This window comes from Acinonyx jubatus, chromosome E4 (assembly GCF_027475565.1).
Source record: "Acinonyx jubatus isolate Ajub_Pintada_27869175 chromosome E4, VMU_Ajub_asm_v1.0, whole genome shotgun sequence".
Classification (NCBI taxonomy): domain Eukaryota; kingdom Metazoa; phylum Chordata; class Mammalia; order Carnivora; family Felidae; genus Acinonyx; species Acinonyx jubatus.
The window spans coordinates 39,289,997-39,301,748 of NC_069395.1; the positions used below are offsets into that span (position 1 = coordinate 39,289,997).

Sequence of the window (11,752 nt, forward strand, 5' to 3'; positions counted from 1 at the left end):
ATTACCTAGGGTGGCCTTTGACTCAAATTGAGAAAAAGAGGGAAAGGGATCTTCCAAAGATTGGGACTAAAAAGCTATGTTTGGAGGGGGAAAAAAATGTGAGCGGAACGCCTGGGTGGCTCAGTCGGTTGAGCGTCCGACTTTGGCTCAGGTCATGATCTCACGGTTTGCGAGTTCGGGCCCCGCATCCGGCTCCGTGCTGACAGCTCAGAGCCTGGAGCCTGCTTCAGATTCTGTGTCTCCCTCTCTCTCTAACCCCTCACACGTGCTCTGTCTCTCTCTACCTCTCAAAAATAAAGAAAACTAATTTTTAAAAATTTAAAAAGAAAAGAAAAGAAATGTGAGCAAGGAAATAGCCCTTTGGTGGGTGCCTGGGTGTATAAGTAGTCCAAAATGGCTAGAAGTCAGATTGAAAGGTAAAAGACAGCAATAGTCGAGGCTGGAAATCTTAGCAGAGGTCAGGACCATGGAGGGGTTTGGGGCCATATTAAGGAGTTTACATGTTATCTTAAGGATGGTGGGAATCTTTTCAGACAGTTGAGCTTGGAAGCAAAAGATCACATTTATGTTTTGAAAAAAATCTTGTGTCCCTAAGACCTAATACGGTCTGTGGCCAACCTAATTTCTCCCCCAAACCAGTGAATGAACCGTCGGTGGAGAAGGTGTTCGCGAAGAGCGGTACCAGGCAGGAGGACCAGCAGGGGGGTGGTGACAAATGATGGTGGCTGGCTTCAGGAGGCGCCATGGATGCTTTCAGACACGTGCTTGGATGGATTGCTGCATCTGTCTGCGTGGTGCAAGCTCTGCCCTGCAGGTACTTTATTAGCCTTGCAGAGGGCACAAGGCATCATGCTCCACTTTAGACAAATGCCCAGGTTCCTTAAGGATGAGGGGCGGGAAGGTGAACAGGTTCATTTTGGTGTCTCTTACTCTTCCCTCATTTCAAAGTTGTCTCTTTTTCAGATTTCTTTTTTTTTTTTTTAACGTTTTATTATTTATTTTTGAGAAAGATTGAGAGACAGAGCATGAGCCAGGGAGGGGCAGAGAGAGAGAGGGAGACACAGAAGCAGAAGCAGGCTCCAGGCTCCGAGCTGTCAGCACAGAGCCCGAGGCAGGGCTCGAATTCACGAGTCTCAAGATCATGGCCTGAGCCGAAGTCGGACGCTTAACCGACTGAGCCATCTAGGCACCCCTCTTTTTCAGATTTCTGCCACCTGACCATTAGTCCTAGATGGCCTCTGAGCATGTCCCTGTCTTTCAAACAAAGGCTAGAAAAAGAAATGGCAAGAACCACTCAGCTAAATCCTTTGCTGAGTATATAGATTCTCCTTTTCCTTAAGGAGAAGGGCTCATTAAGTAAATCCTGCGTTCAGCCCTGGCCCGTGTTTACTGAAAACGAAACACGAGAAGCTCGACAAAACCAGTTCCAGAAACAGGCGAGTCCATCCGTGTCAAACCACAATCCTGGAAATTGAATGTATAATTCATAAAGTAAATTATAAGAGATTACTTGTACAAGTAGCTGCAATGTCCTTAAAATTATTCTTTAACTGAGGAAAAGTTTTTTGACCTTTGGAGAAAATGCTTGCTTCTAGCTATGACTAAAAAGAGATTTCCTTCTTTCTCTGTTGTGTTAAGAATCTTTTCTTCTTATAAAGAAGGCACCACAGTGATTTATAACTGTCATAAAAGCCTGGAATCCTTTTGAGGTTAAGCTACTCAGCTATTCAACTTTTACTACAGAAACTTTGAAATTCAAAAAGAAAAAATAATGTAAGTTTTTGAAGGACATGTGTTGCTGTAGGTGATCCCGTTAATTAAAAGTGATTGCCTGCTAGGAAATCATACTTTAAAAAGTTTCATGAATTTATTAGAACCCTGAAGGTATCTTTGTATGCACCCAGCTTTACATGCCATTTATGCAATTTTGTTTCAGATCTGCTTAAAGTCTTGCTGACACTCCCAGAGCAAGGGAACAGCGCTGTGAGCATGTGTATGTGTTTTGGCTAATTGAATTATGTGAAAATACATACTAATGAAGCTGTTAGCAGAGGTGTTTGTTTAGAGGAGTAGACTCTCCCTCTAATTCCTTCTAAATTAGAAGCATCTTTCTGCGGCAGATTAACGTTTTGGGAAAGGCTGCTTTCTTATAGAAAAATAGCACATTGTCTAATATCGTGATTCTTTTTTTTTTTTTTTTTTGCATGCTAAAAAGCTCTCTGCACACCTGATGTGCACATTGTACGGGAGAAACCCTAAAAGGCATTTTTAATTTCAAAAAATGAACGACTCTGGAGAGACCAATGATGTGTAATTATCCAATAAAATTAATGAGCAGATTATTAATCTTCTCTTAAAACATGTTGGGGGTTTTTTGTCCCCCCCCCCCCCCCCCTTTAGCACACTTCTAAGAGTGACTGCGTTTCGTCTGGCTTGGTTTTAATGAGGATTATTATTTAATGGTCCTATTTGGATTATTTTGCCGCGCGTCTATTTGGAGATAGTGCCTCGTAACGTTTGTTGCTGTGATTCTGCGATCCCCTGATGCTGGTGTTTGAGGAGTACGCTATGGCAACGCAGTGGTTGTTTTTCACAGGAACCCAGGGAGCCGTCAAAGTCAAAGAACGCGCGTCTGTTTGCAGTGGAGGTGGGCAGGCGGCGAAGTCCCCGCGCACCGCTCGGCCTTCGGGGCGACAGCAATCAGCGAATGGCCTGGCGGGGACGCGGGGCCGGTGGCCCGCGCGCCGCTGGCGCCTTGCGGGGTCACAGGCACCAGAAAGCGGCTTGCTCGCCCTGTGTCGCACGGTCGCCTTGCACTGGGTGCTCTGCTGCAGGAGATGAGCGGAGCCGGAGGGGCCAGGCTCTCAGCACATCCCTCAAGGGAAGCGGCGGCGGTGGCGCGTTCCGGCTGGGGGGGGGGGGGGGGGGCGGGGGGGGGGGGCAGAAGCCAGGGAGCCTCGACGGGGAAGAAAACCGTGAGAAAACGTGGGCTCGTTGCGCAGTGCTCCGCGCGCGTGTTTGGAACACACAGGGGTACCTTAGAAACAAATGTAACCCGAGATTGAGCTGGAAATGGGCCACGCGGCTAAAACACTGGATGCTTGGAAAACAGGTTGGGGGGTGGGGGGGAGACAGAGAAGCCCGAGAATCATAGAGAATGATTGGTGGGGGGAAATGACACAGGCGTGTTAGAAAGCTATATATTTCTAATCTAGCATTTGGCATGTAAATAGACGTGTGTAGTTTGGGCGGCCAAACGGAGAATGCTTCTTTGTTACCAAAAGATTAATATCTTGCTAGAAATGGTGTGATTCCTGTAAGGTCCAGGAAATCCTGCACAGAAAAGTTGCTTTACAGTTTGGGACTAGAGCTACCAATCCCAGAACCTGTCACCAGGCCTCTCACTTTGCACCTCTCGCCTCCAAGGGAGCCAAGCATCCTCAACAGTCTCCAGGGTCCCTGAGAATCCCCTGCCGCTGAATCACCACTGCTACAATGGCCCATGGGTACACATCCGGGCCACATCCTTGGTATTTCACTAGATCTTTATAGCCATTCTCCTGCCTCCCTGCTTGTAGTGACCTCATAAACCCGTCCTTTTTTTTTTTTTTTAAAGACAGTCCCATTTTCATCTATGGGATCAGTTGAACGTCCCTTTTCTGCCACTTACCAGTAGTCACAGGTTCTTGTTCACGTCAGTAACCCTCGGTTAGCATCGGTTTCCAAATCTGCAAAATTGGCAACAAATAATACTTCTTCTGCCTACCTCAGGAGGCCACTGAGATGATCAAAGCCTTGTGGGAAAGGCTTTGAATATTTAAAGTGAGCCGACAGCATCACCCTAGAACAAGGTGCTTATGTATCAGGACATTGTCTGGTCTTCACACATCTTCTTTAGATCGGAACATTGACCTTCACAGCACGTTGTCAAACTGCTGTCCTGGCCGTCTGCTGGAAGACAAGCTGACTGTCAGCCAGGAGAGCAGGTCAGGCCCTGGGAAGCAGACTCTGGGATGGAGAGAAGCTTGCAGGTGTTTTTTGGGGAGTGCTCTTGGGAACAACACCTGGGAATGGGAAGGGAAGGAAGCAGAAAGGGGCAGAGTGAGAAGGCGAGCTGTGATGCTATCTCAGCGCAGTCCTCAACCAGCCTACAGAGAACTAGGGTGACCCTTCTAAAAAAAATTTTTTTTTTTTATCTCAGAGAAAGAGAGAGCACATGCGTGAGCAGGAGAGGGGGCAGAGGGAGCGAGAGAGAGAATCTTCGGCTCCATGCTGAGCCCCACCCTCATGTGGGGCTTATCATGAGACTCCTTATGGGGCTTGATCCCATGACCCTGGGATCATGACCTGAGCCCGACATCAAGAGTTGGATGCTCAACCAAATGAGCCACCCAGGCGCCCCTAGGGTGACTGATGCTTGCAGCTGCTCGAGTTGGAATGAGGAGGCCATACCTTTATTCTCCTATTTGAGCAGTCGATGAGTTCAGGCCTTCCAGGGAAGGGGTTTTCTTCCGCAGAGACAATTGCCTGGGAGCAGCTAGAGTCTGCCAGCTGGGAGAAGGAGTCCTCTGTCACCCAAAAGGGGATCTGGTTGGTGCCTGTTACAAGGCCCACCACCCTGATCTTTTGCTTTGCGTTGTTTACTTGTGGAATATGCTTAGTACATTGTCCTGCTGGTAAAATGCGTTGATTCTCTGTGGGGCCTTCAGAAATTACCTCGGAGTTAGAACACCCATGCTCCGGAGATGATTCTGCCCTTGTCTGCATTAACAGACTGAGTGTGGGAGGTCCCTAGTAAAAAGTTCTCTGTCTCTGTCTCTCTCTCTTTCTCTGGGAATACACCAAGATCTGCTTCTTAAACCATCCTATCCCACTTCCCCCAACGGTTAGACTTCACCCTTTGGACCACCGATGCTGGAATTCAGACTTCACATCCATGGTGTAAACCATGCCTCACTTCTCTCCCACCCAGTCCAGGCTCCGGGACTCCAGCCCCAACCAGAGCCCCAGGCTCCCTATGTAGTCATTAAGGGAAGCTGGACACTGCTAATCTACCATGTGCCTTAAACTGTCACTCAACATCTCTTCAACTATAAAACAAGAAGGTCTGTTCTTTCCATTGTTATCTCAAAATTACTGGGTTTAGCAATCAAGTCAGGAAGTGAGAATATATGTTGTATGTGTGTGAGTGTGTGTTTAATGTATGTGCGTGTGTTCATTTCATAGGCATGGATTTGCTGGATGCATAGATGGATGGGTATGTGTGTCTCACAGCTTGGATGAATTCTACGAAATAGTCCACGGTCTGCATTTTCCCCACCACCATGTTTCACTTGTATGTCTTTTGGGAATACAATCATTATCGTGGAATAAATCGCTAGTAGAAAATTTTACCAAGAAATTTTGATAAATACAGCAGATGAAGGTGAAGTCTTGGTACTCTTACTGGAACATAGTAGTTTCTCGAAAAGGTGTCTGTAACCTACCACCTTACCCTTTCAGTACCTAAAACCCAACTTTTCATTCATTCATTCATCCATTCATTCAATAAGCATTGAATACCCACTGGCAGTGAGGCTGTGACCCCAGTCCTTGCCCCAAATAGCAACCAGATGTCTTCATGCAGATTCAAACATGATCACAAGATGATGAATTTAGGCTGTACGTAGAGTAACGCTCTTCTTTTTTATGTGTATGTCTTAGTGGTCTATCTTTTCAAAGATGCTCAGTTTTTCTTATGAGAAGTGTATGTAAATGTGTATCAAAAAAGAAAGTTTTCCCCACATAGTCCCAAACATAGTAGCCAGTAGGCTACTTCAGTCCACAGGGAAAACCAATTTTGTCCTCTTAATTCACTTTCCGACCCATGTTATGGGGTTGTTGTGTAACAAAAGTGCTTAGCTAACAGTACCTCTACACTGCATTTTTCATTTTCAAAGTGTTTCCATAGCTGTTAACAAATGCAAGCCTCCCATAAACCTTGGTAGGTAAGCTAGACCATATTAAACCCGTTATATTGAAAAGGAACCCAAGGCACAGAGAAGGTTGGGGGATTGTTTAAGATCGCTCAGCTTGTCATTTAAAACAAAATACAAAAACAAAACTAAATCTGGTGCCCAGCTCTCTTTCTGTTGAAAATGGTGTCTATTTTAGAGTTTTTCATAGTAGATGCATTTTTATGACCTCGAGTTACACATGCCACAATCCAACCCCACCCCCCGCCCAACAACCTGACAGCAAATATCTCAGCTTGTCTGTAGCCTGTGTGATTAGTAGCTAAAATGACTAGTGGCATGTATCAATTCATATGAATCACTGATTAAAGAGGACTGCTATGAATCCAGGGTCTCAATTTGTTAAGCCCCAGGACACAATTCAAGCTCTCCGTAATCTGGCCTACTTGCTACTTGTTACTAATTGCTTGGACTTTTGAAATTATTTTATATTTTGAGGAGTAGTTTTAAATTCTCTTGGGTATCTTGAAACGTTCTGTTATAGGCAGCAGATAAGTATTTGCCTCTCAGTATCATCCCTTCTTGGCTTTAGTGCACAAGAAGAGCATCATTATCTTAAAACCTCAAGAGGGGACATTTTTAGCCAGCAAACAGGAAGCAGGAAGAACTTTCCCTCATCCTGCGCCTCTGGTACATGCTGAACTCTGCCTCCCTGACAGATGCCTCAGACACCAGAGCAGCAGAAGAAGGAGCAGGGAGGTAAGTGAAGAGGCTGTGGGGCCGGTTCCTGCAACCTTTTCCTAGCCCCTGTGCTCACCTCCTCTAGAAAGCTCTTCCTGATAAGTTACATTCCTTCACCTTAAACTACTCCAGCCTTTCCTCTGGAAGTGACCACAAAAAGCTCATACTACGATAGCAAATTAAAAAAAAGAAATAGGCAATAAAACTACATGTGCAGATTGATTTGTATCACATAACTTACAAGATAATCCTAAAGGAGAAGGTATTTGAAACCTCTGATATAATTTTGTGTTTATAAATTCAAATGCAAATGATGTACCGACATACCCTAAACAGATACGTGTGCTCACGTGGAAAAATGCTAGAAGGATAACTGGTACAATATAACATTAATTATTCTTTCGTGTTAGGATAACGGGAATTTTCTCAGTTCTCTGTACCGAACATGGATTATTTTTGATACTAAGAAAAAACATTACTTATAAAAAAAAGTATTCCTTAAAAAAAAAAGTATAATCTTGGGGTGGCTGGGTGGCTCAGTCGATTAAGTGTCTGACTTCAGCTCAGGTCATGATCTTGCCCTGCATCGTTCAAGCCCTGCATCGGGCTCTCTGCTGACAGCTCAGAGCCTGGAGCCTGCTTCGGATTCTGTGTCTCCCTCCCCCACTCATGCTCTGTCTCTCTCTCTCTCTCTCTCTCTCTCTCTCTCAAATTAATAAATATTAAAAAAACAAGTCTAATCAAAAATCTATCATATTCATGTATATATGCCCTTTTTTAAAGATCAGAATTGGTTGCACAACAATGTGAATGTATTTAACACTATGCCACATCGTTGTTGTTGTTTTAAAAGAGAGTAAAGAAATAGAGTATGGGTGAAGCCTTTTTCTATGAATGAAGTCTATAAGCTTTAGAAAAATTAAAAGGACCAGAAGAATTGCATTAAAATGTTACATAATTCCTTTTCTTTTTCCTGAGTGGTGGATTGCAGATAATAGCTATTTTAATCTTCATTATTTTGTTTAGTTTCTTAATGTGCACGGGATGATTAATATTAAATTTAAATTAAAAATAATTCCATGATTTCAAAAATACTGAATAAAAATAGTGACTATGTACGTAACGAGCATGGGATGATTAATATTAAATTTAAAATAATTAATTCCACGATTTCAAAAATACTAAATAAAAATAGTGACTACGTACATCAGTTTGTCCTTTTTGACACGTTGTTTTATATTTATTTGCACGTGGTTTCATGTGCAAATTTCATGTCCTCAAGGGGACTGCAGATTTCCGGGAGGTCTTCCCGTTGTTTTGCTGTCTTTAGAGTATTTTATGCATATTAAAGTGTGCATGTTCATGAACGACGCTCTCATCCACCCACATAAAGGGGAGGGGAGCCTGCTCTGACCATTGCATTTCTTCTGCAAATGTAAATATCTGATCATAAGACTATGTAAAACATTTGAAATCCGTCAAAAACACGACAGACACGCAGGCCACTTTTATTGTCATCACTGTGCTCATTATGGGTCTGAAAGCTCATCTATGTTAATTTTGAGCAGGGTTCCCATCCTTTGTCTCCAGGCACAGGCCACACACTGAGCTGGCATCCTTGCTGTGGGAAGAACAAAGCAATTTACCGTTATTGGCAAGTTGGCCAATTTCATCATTAATCGATCATTCGCTTTTTCCAGTGGGGTCCTGAGGCTTTCCTCTAGGGAGCAGAGGGAGAGAGCAGGATTTGCTCGGTTGGGCATGGCAGCAACAGCCTGTGAAAGAAATTTTCAAGGTATTCCATCAATAAAGGAAGGTCGCTTGCCTTTGCAGCAGCATGCATTTCAAACCCAAGGAAAATCAGGCTTAGGATTTCCATCAAATTTGGCTTTTGGTGGAAGTTTTTGTTACTAACGCCCTGACTCTGCTGCAAATGCTTCTCCCAGAGGGATGTGGCATGATTCTCATGATTTTCGTACTAGAGGAAAGGGGACCAGAGGAACACGGAGTGCCCTGTCCCCTCGACCACTTGGCCGTCACCGCAGACTCGTCCTCAGCTGTCACATCATGTGGAGACAGCAGGTTGGAGAAGGAAGCAACATGGCACTCCTGATCCAGAATGCCAAGAGCTGTACTGAGATACAGACAGTATTTCTTTGCTCCTTTTTTTTTTTTTTTTTTTTTTTGCCACGAGCCCCAAGCTCTGGAGAGCATCGATAAGGGAACACAATGGACAAGAAGTCAGGGCCCACAGGATAACGGGACTTTGAACCTCAGTCATTGTTAAATTTACAAATCACTCAAGTGATTCTTTTAGCTAAAGATGGAGGGAAGAAATGGTTTTTTTGTTTTTGTTTTGTCTTTGTTTTGAGAGAGACAGCACGAGCAGAGGAGGGGCAGGGAGAGAGGGAGGGAGAGAGAATCCCAATCAGGCTCCGTTCTGTCAGTGAAGACCCCAATGCAGAGCTCAAACCCAGGAGCCGAACTGCGAGATCATGATCTGAGCCAAAATCAAAAAGTCAGATGCTTAACTGAATGAACCACCCAGGTGGCCCCAAGAAATGAGATTTTGACCCATTTTGGACCCATAATGCCTCTCAGGAGGAAAGATTCTTCAGAACAGTCTTGTTCCCCTATCAGTCATATTCCAGACAAAGACCCCAAGGAGGGAGACACCACATGGCCCTCAGTGTGGCTCAGTGTCGATCATCATGTGCTGTATCAGAAACACAGGTGGCTGGTCTCCTTGCACAAGCGGCCAGATCACTACCTTACTCTGCCTCCTTTTTCTAATCAATGACAATAGCGCATGAAATATAGCTGAGTTTTCTAGTCACTCCTATAGAGGACTAAAGAAATAGGGGGAGGGGCGCCTGGGTGGCTTAGCCTGTTAAGCATCCGACTTCGGCTCAGGTCATGATCTCACGGTTTGTGAGTTCGAGCCCCGAGTCGGGCTCTGTGCTGACAGCTGGGAGCCTGGAGCCTGCTTCGGATTCTGTGTCTCCCTCTCTCTCTACCCCTCCCCCACTTGTGCTCTGTCTCTCTCTCTGTCTCTCAAAAATGAATAAATGTAAAAAAAAAAAATTTTTTTTAAAAAAGAAATAAGGCGAAAATGTATTCATGCTACTTTCAACTCCTTCCCCTAAGAAACACAAAACTACCACAACAAAAATCAAAGTATCTTCTCTATGTCACTTTTAATTCCTTATGTTACCAACTCAAGCCAATTTTCAGTATCGTAATGGTGGGAACCAAGTCTTCCCCATAATTTGCCTCTCTCAAAGAGCCCAAGTCAGCTTTCTGTGCTCCTAGCACAATGGATGCTTACAAAATTAATGAAAACTAGCATGTGCATAACATATTTTAATCTTCACAGCACTTTTCCATCTGGGCACATCTTACTGTGTCCTGCTGAGCTCGTAGCAGGAAATTGAAGCCCCAAGGGGTTGACTTGTCCTGTATCATAAAGTACGACAGAGTTGGAACCAGAACTCAGGTTCTACTTTGGCTTGTGGTTTGAGTTTCCTACTTTGGAAATACAAAAGTGGTGCGAAGGTAATGCTGGGGCTGATTGAACTAAGAAGTTATTTCAAGACTTGGGGCAGCAGGTTCTGAAAGTGTCCAAAACATCTTCCCAGAATCAAAATAGGGAAAGAAAGATGAGTTCATATATATGAAATGAGCTATCTCAGTCATGGATCTGAGAGAGTTCAGACTTCCTGAATACAATGTCCATACCTCAGTTGGGGATCCCAGATGGAAAGGCAGATGTCTCAGACATCCTGGTAGATGTTTTGAGGACAGTGAAACAAACATGTCAAAATGGATGATTGTACTTTTTATGTGTTACACCTGACTCAGAGTAGTTCTGGCATGAATTTCCCAAGTTAGTTAATGTCAGTGGAAATCAACAAGGATGCCTCTCTACCAAGCTAGGAATACCTAAAGTACCAATAAGCACCCTTCCCATAAAATAATATTAATACATTTAATAAAACATTCATTAAAATGTTATTCTCTAATTTCCTGATAGAATGCATTCTATCAGAATGCAAAGATTCTCTTCTTGACCCAACTCTAGGAAGACTCCTCTGAACCCTCTTCTTGACGAGGCCTCAATCTTAGATTTGAACAAACACTAACATAAGTTCTAACAGTTGCAGGCTACAATCCTAAGATGACTTCAGTCCCCCTTAAAGTACCTGCCTGAGGAAAATGCAAGACTGCTGAAAGAATTTGCCATTTGTTCCAGCCAACACCTGAAGACAGGGGCCCGTCTCCCCGTCACTGTGGGAGAGGAGGGACCTAATGGCATAAACACCAGTTGGCAAACCCAGATGGGTTTCACATGGACCAACTTCCCTTCCTTGCGTTTTGAAATGTTTCACTCCTCTGACTTTACTGAGCCCATCTCCCTTCACCCCTCCCTTCCCATTCTCCCGTTAAAATGTCCAGTCACGGGGCGCCTGGGTGGCTTGGTCGGTTAAGCGTCCAACTTCGGCTCAGGTCATGATCTCACGGTCCATGAGTTCGAGCCCCACGTCGGGCTCTGTGCTGACAGCTCAGAGCCTGGAGCCTGTTTCAGATTCTGTGTCTCCCTCTCTCTCTGCTCCTCCCCTGTTCATGCTCTGTCTCTCTCTGTCTCAAAAATAAATAACCGTCAAAAAAAATTTAAAAAAAATGTCCAGTCACCTCTGTACAGATCGAAGATGAGTTCAGTTCAGGCTGGACTCTTTTCCCTATTGCAATAGCTATTACTGAGTAAATTCTGTCCTTCCCACTTTAACTAGTATCCAGCTTTGTTTATCTTTGACAGAAGGGAGCTTCTGCCTGGCTACCTCTGTATTTCCAACGTTAGTGCAGTGTTTGTTCGCAGCGCCTGCTCAATGGGTATTTGTTAAAAGAATGAATGAACACACACAGCATTCACTGTGGAGAATTCATTGAGAACTCGGTCCACAAAACCCATTCACGTCGTCCACAACCCCTGATGTTTTATTCCTTTCCCATGTGGACTCAGGAGTACATTCTGCTTGTCAGCTTTCCCAGAATGCCAC

At 44.3% G+C, this 11,752-nt stretch overlaps 1 long non-coding RNA gene across 1 annotated transcript; it reads left to right on the top strand.

Annotated features, from left to right (window-relative positions):
* Positions 1–3,649: 3,649 nt before the first annotated feature.
* On the top strand, positions 3,650–11,334 carry LOC128313050 (uncharacterized). Its single transcript, XR_008293183.1, has 3 exons — positions 3,650–3,986; positions 6,547–6,713; positions 10,853–11,334. It is a non-coding gene; the product is annotated as an uncharacterized LOC128313050 (long non-coding RNA).
* Positions 11,335–11,752: the final 418 nt, after the last annotated feature.